Source organism: Moschus berezovskii, chromosome 17, assembly GCF_049115385.1.
Source record: "Moschus berezovskii isolate FMDL1 chromosome 17, NW_MosBer_1.0, whole genome shotgun sequence".
NCBI classification, from domain to species: Eukaryota; Metazoa; Chordata; class Mammalia; order Artiodactyla; family Moschidae; genus Moschus; species Moschus berezovskii.
In genome coordinates this window covers 16939682-16947850 of record NC_142476.1, presented here as the reverse complement: position 1 = coordinate 16947850, position 8169 = coordinate 16939682, and the positions used below count along the sequence as shown (strand labels likewise).

Here is an 8169-nt window from a genome sequence, read left to right as displayed (position 1 = left end):
AGTCCATCCTACAGGAAATCAACCCTGAAAATTCATTGGAAGGACTGATGCTGAAGCTGAAGCTCCAATACTTTGGTCACCTGATGCAAGGAGCCAATTCATTAGAAAAGACCCTGATGCTGGGAAATACTGAAGGCAGGAGGAAAAGGGTACAGCAGAGGATGAGATGGCTGGATGGCATCACTGACTCAGTGGACATGAGTTTGAGAAAGCTCTGGGAGACGGTGAAGGACAGGGAGGCCTGGCTGCTGCAGTCCATGGGGTCGCAAAGAGCCGGACACAGCTGAGTGACTGAACAACAACAACAAAAGCGACGCAACCTCTTCCAGAGTCACACAGCACTCGATTTGAGAGCCAGAAGGTCTAATTCTCAGCTTCAAGCTTTATCAGTTAGGTATGTCCGCGCTCACCCCTGCCTGTCCTGGGTTGAGCTGACCAGATCCATGCTCCATGTATCAAACAAAGGAAGAAATTTTCCAAAATCTTCTAGCATCTTCTTCAAATCAAATTCCTTAATAAATTGTGGTTTATACTCAGTCTAACCAGTCCATTCTAAAGGAGATCAATCCAGGGTGTTCATTGGAAGGACTGATGCTAAAGCTGAAACTCCAATACTTTGGCCACCTCATGCGACGAATTGACTCACTGGAAAAGACTCTGATGCTGGGAGGGATTGGGGGCGGGAGGAGACGGGGACGACAGAGAATGAGATGGCTGGATGGCATCACCGACTCAATGGACATGAGTTTGAGTGAACTCCGGGAGTTGGTGATGGACAGGGAAGCCTGGCGTGCTGTGATTCATGGGGTCACAAAGAGTCGGACACGACTGAGCGACTGAACTGAACTGAACTGAACCAAAGTTAAGATGGTAGGCAAGGCTGTCTGGATGGAGAGACAAGATCAACTTATAAAGAGAAATAAATAATAATATAGAGTAACATGATAATTGCCTGTAGGACCGCCAACAATAAATACTAAAGAAGTTCAAAGAAAAGAGCAGGTATGGATCAGGAAAGACAGCTTAGACAAATTCTTCGTGGCTGCACAGGACACTACAAAGAATAACCAGTGAAAGTCACAAGAAGACAAACTTCAGCTAATTAACAGTGAGGAAAGAACTTTTGAGAAATGAGCTAATTTCTGTGGATGAAGTAAAATTTACATTTCCCCCACAGTACTTTACTTAATTCAAGGGGGTGATTGCACAAGATAACAGGTAAATCTACATTTATTTCTCTCTCTCTCTTTTTTTTTTTTTTTTTTCTTCTTTAAGGCCCCTGCTGCCCTGAGAATTACGTGCGATTCCTTTCAGGGTTTCTTGTGAATTTTTTTCCCCCTCTTTTCTTTATACCACTGAGGCCTGTGGCCACGAGAGGGCAGTAGACGGAGCTTATCGGAATACTTGGACGTATTGAGTAAACTCGCGTGTTCTGTGATCGCCAACAGGGACTAGGCAGATCCTGCAGCCGCTGGGGTCCAGCTCGCAGGCCTGTTTCGCAAAGCCGCGTGCAGAGGCTGCGCGGAAACCGAGACTCTACAGGACGTGGAAGCAAGCATGTTAAGGCACCTAGGCACTGCCATCGGGAATCCAGGCGCCTCTCACCTTGGTGTATTAAAACAAGTTATTGTACCCCTACCTCTCTGATTCCCCTGCCAGGGAGGCTTCCTGGGTCTGGACATAGAAAGCTCCCCGCTGGTCTCAGCCTCCCTCACTTGCCAGATGCCCAGAGTCTCTAACCAGAGTCAGAAACTTGTAATTCAGAGCAAGGCTCGTCTTCACATAATAAAAATGGTAATTAATAATTAAAAAAAAACTTCAAACCTCATTTGACAGCTTGTTGGCTTTCTGAGATTCACGAGCAGACAGAATCTGCTTGCACAAATTCCGAGAGCCCCCTTCTTAACCTCATCAGCCAAAAGCCGGTTCCCCGCCCCCCCCGACGCACCCCTCAAATTCAAGAGGAAGAGAGACTGTGCAGTACGCGCGCGGTGACAGGTGATGCTGGCGGGGGCGGGGGGTGCCCACGTCCCCACTGGCCTCACCCACCCAATCCGCTTCAGTCCTGAGCTCCCCGCGCCCCCCGGAGCTCGGCCAGGCCCCCACCCGAATTCCCAGGTTGGCGTGCCCACCCCCTCGGCAACCCCGCTTTGGCCACTTAAGGTGGCTGGCGGGTCCGGGCTGGAGTTGGGCGCCGAGGAGACAGCGGGGCGGCCTCCCCCGGCCCAAGCTGGTTGTCCTTTGTTGACAGCTGGCGGAGGAGGAGGTCCGGGGGTGGAGGTGGCGGGGGTGGCGGGGAAGGGGCAGGGGGCTGGCTGCAGAGGGCGGTGCCAGCGGCGGGCGCGGCCCCCGTCCGGGCGGGCGCGGCCGGCAGGGAGGGGGTTAAGGCGCGCGGCCTCTATGATAATGAGCCGCCTGGTAATATAGGGGGGCCGGCGCTCAGGGCCCTGCCGCCGCCGCCGCCGCGGGAGCCGAGCCGCCGGGCGCAGCGCCGTCCGCGCCAGACTGGAGCGGGAGCGCGGCAGAACGCAGTCGCTGGGAATTCTTCAGCCGAGAGGGCAGGCGATCCAGACACAGGGACCCCGCGATCCAGACCGAGACCCCGCGCGAGCTCGGGAGCCGTGGGGAGCCCGGGGGCCGCCGGAGCGAGCGGAGCCAACCTCGAAATAGATCCGGAGAGCCAGGTTCCCGGAGGAAATGGGACTGTGAACGAACCCGGGGAGCGAGAAGGGAAGGAAGCGCCGCGATTGCTGATGTCAGAGGAGCCCGGAAAGTCGCGCTGGAAAAAATCTGAAGACAGCCGGGGCTCTGCCGCCTCCCAAGGAGAGACCACCGCCAGCCGCCGCCGCCGCCGCCGCCCCCCCACGCCCCCTGGGCGCCTCCCGGTTCTCCCCGCGAGCCGGCCGCCGCGCCCGGCGGGGCTGCCACCGGCCGGCGGAGGACGGAGGGGCCCGCGGGCCGGAGACCGAGGGGCCACTTCAGGAATACAGATAAGTGGCTGGCGGCTTGACGTGGATTTTAATGAATTTGGACTCCATGTGGCTGCGGTCGTCCGCGTGATCGCGAGCCGTGGGCAGCCGGAGGAGCAGGCAGCGCGCCGGCCTCGGTAGCCGGCGGCCGAAGCGGTCGGACCGGGGACGGAAGGACAGACCGACATCTCCGAGCTGGGTAAGCGGAGCCTGAGGCCGGGCGCTCGGAGTCCGCGGCGCCCGCCCGCCGCCCGATCCTCCCGAAGCGCGCTCGCCCCGCGGCGGCTTCCCCGGCGCCCCGCCTCCGCGGGCTCCCAGTCCCGAGCGCCCGGGCTCAGCTGCAGCCGGCGAGTCCCCGCGCCGGGCCGGCCACTTTCGCGGGCCGGAGCGCGGCGCCCGCGCGCGCGTGTGCGGGCTTCACTCGGCGCGGCCGCCTCCCGCCCCGGCTGCCCCGCCGGCGCCCCGCTTCCCCGCAGGGCTGCTGGCGGGCGGCGCTCCTCCGCGCGCCTCCACGGCGCACCTGCCGGCGAGCTGCGGCTCCGGGCAGCGCGGGGGTGGCGGGGCTGTCCCGAGAGCTGCAGCCCCAAGCGGGCCTACCCGGGCACCGCGCCCGCAGGAAAGCCGGGGCCCCGGTGGCCGCCGCTCGACTTGGGGCGTGGGGGGAAGGGCGGCGTTCCCTCTGGAGCCCAGAGACCCTGGAGGCCACTGGCGGTTCTTCGGAGCAGGGCACTCGGGAATCCTAGGCGCAGCTTCCGGAGGCTCAGGGAAGGAGTCCAAGGCACGGAAGGGGACAAGTGCTCTGTGCTCCCTGGCAGTGAAGCGCCCGTCACCGCCACCCCCAAGTCTGAGCTGCAAGAGAGGGTTGGGGGCTGAAGGATGAGCTTATTTCGGGTCTGAGAGCCCCCTTATAAGCCACTTTAGGATATTTTTTTTTTCCTTAGGCTTCTTCCTGCCCCACCCCACAAGTGATGTAGGGATCTTAGAAAATTCTAGCCCTGTTTCTCCATCCCACAGGTAGTCTCTATATGTTAATCATGGTCTGGATGGTCAGAGAGAGAGTGCCATCCCGAAACTGCCATCCCAGGCCTCTGACGAATGCCCACCTGTTTGGCATGACCCTTGCACTCGGAAAGAGCTACCTACTCAGACTCATCTGGGAGGGATGGAGTTGGAGGGAGTCAGCTGTTTCTAGAAATGAGAGCCCTATGAAGTGGGTAGTGGAAATAGCATCCGTTTCCTGTAAGACTCTAAGATCCTAGGGCAACCCGTGGCATATCCTAGCAGTGGGTAGACATGGGACACAAGACAGGACCAGCTCAAGCTTGGGGACCCAACAGCTTGGAGGAACCTACAGAGATCTGGGAACCCCCTCAATCCCCTTCCTTCTGCCCCTGAGCACAGTGGACAAGGTTATGAGTGGCAGGTGGAGATGAGTATCTGGGCTGGGCAGGGCTGGACCTTCTGGGAGCTGGGAGTCAGGTCCAGCCCAGCCCCCACCCCCACCACACACAATAGCAGGCTCCTGTCTTGCTGGGCTTCTTTCCCAGACCTTGAAACTTCACTCTTCCCTCTGGGCAGGCTTTGGGTTCTGGGGCCTTCCCCAGAGCGACAGAGCCCAGGGAAGAGATAGCTCTGGCTGGAAGAATTCAGCTATTTCCAGTTAAAATGCACAACTTTTGTGTGGTCACCCCAGAATGCTCCAGGAGTTGCTAGCAGCTGTCTCTCCCATGACCTCCTGGCAAGAAGAGAAGAATTCATTAACTTTCCCTTCACCCCATCTAGTACCTTTTGAAGTAATTACCTAGGCTCTCCCCTCCTTGGCCTGGGGGGAGGGGGTCCAGAGGAAAGGTGTGTAAACTGAGAGTCATCTGCCAAGATGCCCTGGTGAGGTTTGGCTTTTCCGCTTCTTCCACCTGGCCTCTCTGCTTCCACCCACACTTCCCCATCCCAGAACCTGTCCCCACCGGCTGCCAGCGTCACCTGAAAGGGCGGTTCCACACAGTCCTCCAGCAAGCCCTCTTTGGGGACTGCTGGTAATGGCAGGGCAGGGCGGGCTGCCCTCTCTGTTCCCTCGCTGCCCTCAGCAAATCGTATTAGGATGGGGCAGACTGGCTTGCAGAGCGCCTAAATGGAAATGACATGTAGAGCGCTGTGCAATGGAGACGCGGCTGAGGAGAATCAAGGCGGGAAGTGATGGAGAGCGGGAAGGGCCGCTCCGCTCAGGACCGTGAGTCTGGCCAGGGGATCCCACCTGTAAGGACCCGGGCAGGGGGACTGGTTGGCCTTGCAGCCCTTGTCTAAATGAAGAGTAAATGGTGGTGTCCCATCACCCCTAAAGAAACGGTGCTATTACAACATTGGTGGCCCTGCTTTCAGAGCTGCCCTGAACACCCAACCCTGTCCCTACAGCACCAGGGAACATTCGCTCCCTCCAGCCTCTAGACCATCAGAGCTGCAGGCGTGTCGGATGCAAAAGTTCTCCAGCTGTTGTTGTGGAGTCTGAGCTTAACATGAGATTCCAGAGACACCCCTTGAAGAACAGCTACTTCTCTACCAGGCTCTTTTCCCACTTCCAGATCCTTCTGGCGATTCTGTTCATCTTTATTTCATGGGCACGTTACAAGGGAACACATGAGCAGGAGGGGAGGGCAGTGACACAGTTAAATATACACGGCAGCAGCTGGCAGCAGCCTCAACCCGCCAGTTCAGGTGCCGTGAAATATTTATGGCATTGGCGTTGTCTCTGTTGGGGGGGTTCTAGTCTGTCCTGCCTCCTCTGCCACGGCTGCCTCTCCATTCTCTGGGGTTTGGTGCAGGGGGAGGCGATTTCTGTCTCCAGGAGCGATATCCTTCCCCCACCCCAACCGCCCCCCCGCCGCCCCAGCTGTCTCCCTGCATTGCCACACAGCTGTCTCCACACATGCAGACCGGGATGTCGGGGGATGGGGTGGGCAGTATCATCTGTGTCCATCACAGCCAAGGGGAAGAGAGACGCCCCAGGCCAAGCCCCCAGCCCACAGCCCCGTTCTGATCATAAAGAGACTGGAGCGTCGTGTTACTGGAGTCTGTGAACTACAAATAAGTCAGGATGGTCAACAGGGAAACTGGCAGGAGCCGGCTTTGAGGTGCTGTAGTTTCAGAGCTCGTGGACACAGCCACCCTCCAGCACTGCTGCCCTCGCCCAGGGCCAGTCTGGTATCCATTCATTCTAAGAGCATCTTTCTCCTCTTCGCAGATGCTCAGCTCCAACAACAATGAATGGAACCGACTCCCTTATGGGAAACAGTTTTTTTTTTTCCACTTAGTTACAAAGATTTCATGCCTGATTAGAGTAAATGAGGGGGGGGGGGTGTTCCCTTCTTGTCTGCTTGTTTCTAAAGGTGAGCCCTGTGGAGACAGAGAAACGCAGCTCTTCCCGGGGGTTGGGGGGAGGGGGTCAAACAGCTGGTCCCAAGGGCCAGGAGGGATGAAGGTAAGAGCTGGACACCCCCCTTCTCCCTGGGCGTAGCCCTCAGCATCTCCAGGGCCCCATTCCCTGGCCTTTGGGGCCTAGGGAACCTCTACTCTTCTATCTGGGATTTAAGGGCAGAAATAGAGGCCAGAAAGTTCTTTGTTGGGGAGCCGGGTCCCTACTGGGGAAGTGTAAAGGGAGAGGAAAGAAAAGGCCCCAGCAGCGCAAGGGCTCCTGCTCCCACCGTGGGTCCAGTGTTGGCCCCTGCCCTGGGCTGGTCATGTCTGCTGCAGGGTGGGGCTGTTCCCCGGGCCCCTCTCCCTCACTGCAGGCCATCCACCCTGTCTCTCCTCGGCCCCCAGCTCAGCCCGGGCACCCACTGACCCTTTTCTCTTCCCCTGCTCCGCGGGCACCGGCATCCTCCTCCCAACCCCTGCCAGCCGCCCCCTCCCTGGGGCTCTGCCAGCTGTTGGCCTGGCAGTAGGCTGCCCCACGGGGATGCTGGCAGGATGGTGGGGAGAGTGGACAGAAGGGGCATGCTGCGTTCACGCAGGCCTCCAAGGCCAGAGCTCCGAGCTCAGGCTACAGGCTGCTTCAAACCGGCACATCAGTCCTGTGGGGGTGCCAGGTTTGCCAGGGAGCGGGCGTGAGGCTGGGGTTCCCTCCCCTCGGGGAACGCCTGAGTTCGGTGAGGAGTCCCTGCCTTGGCCCTCGGAGACAGGCCATTTGCACCAAGGCTTGGTCAAAGCATTTCCCTCTCCCCAGACCTGGAGCCCTGAACTTTGCAGGGAGGGTGGAGAAGAACCCAGCAGACGGACCAGAGTTGCAGACCAAGATACAGGCGAGCCAGGCGCACGTGGTGAGACCTAAGTCAGGATGCAGGAGCAGCCACAGACAGGCTGAGGGAGGCGGGGTGACAGCGGACAGAGATGAAGACAGAGAGCCTGACAGTGAGGGGGGCGGGAAGGGCCGAGCGCACACTCAGGGACAGCCGGCCGGCCAGACGAGGCAGAGCGACCCTCGGGTCCTCCCGGGCCCTAAGGGGGCTGAACTGGGAAACCGAAGCTGCAGGTTCTCTCCACTAGAGGGGGCGCTTGGAACCCAGGCTGGGCCCTAAACAGTGGCTTTTGTAGAGGGTTTTGTGTGTGTGTGTGTTTTCTGATTTGTTTTTGTTGTGTTTGTTTTGTTTTAGGAGAAGGAAAAATATAGTTAAGATATATTAGAAACTCCCAGCTGTCACTGCTCTGAGCCCACAACGGGTAGGGTCCCGTTGCTGGTGGGACGTCTGGGCCCCGTCTGGTGGCAGGGGAGCAGGACAGGGCGCCTGCGACATTAAGAGCGGGGCCAGGGTGGGGAAGCCTCTCCGGGAGGGGCCTGCCCGGCTGGCAGGATGCATCTGGGGGCCGGGGGTGGGCAGGCATTCTCAGGCAGTCCTGGCCGCCAGCTGGCCCCGCCACGGAGAGGCTCTAGCCGCTCTTTATCAGCGATGCAAGTTTTTGGCCCGACCCCAAGGTGCCTTCCTCTTCTCCCAGCCCCCCTAGACATGCATTTTCCAAATAGTCTTAGGTGGTGGCAAGATTGCTCCCGAGGAGACTTTTTAAAAGAGGCCTCTCAGGAGCTGAAGGCATGTCAGCGTCATATCACCGATTTCATCTTTGTCTTCATACTCTGTGTGGGAGCCCTTCTCTGAATTATAATTCCCCCTTTCATTTCAGCAGAGGACAATATGGAGACAACAGGGTCCAGAGG

General features: G+C 58.6%; 1 protein-coding gene across 1 annotated transcript in view; it reads left to right on the top strand.

The window, feature by feature from the left end:
* The first annotated feature begins 2738 nt into the window (after nt 1-2738).
* Nucleotides 2739-8169, top strand: part of PLXNA2 (plexin A2) — a 231634-nt gene continuing 226203 nt past the window's right edge. Inside the window, exon 1 of the mRNA XM_055419000.2 lies at nt 2739-3168. The gene's annotated coding sequence lies outside the window, so the exon portion shown is untranslated. The remainder of the gene's footprint in view (nt 3169-8169) is intronic.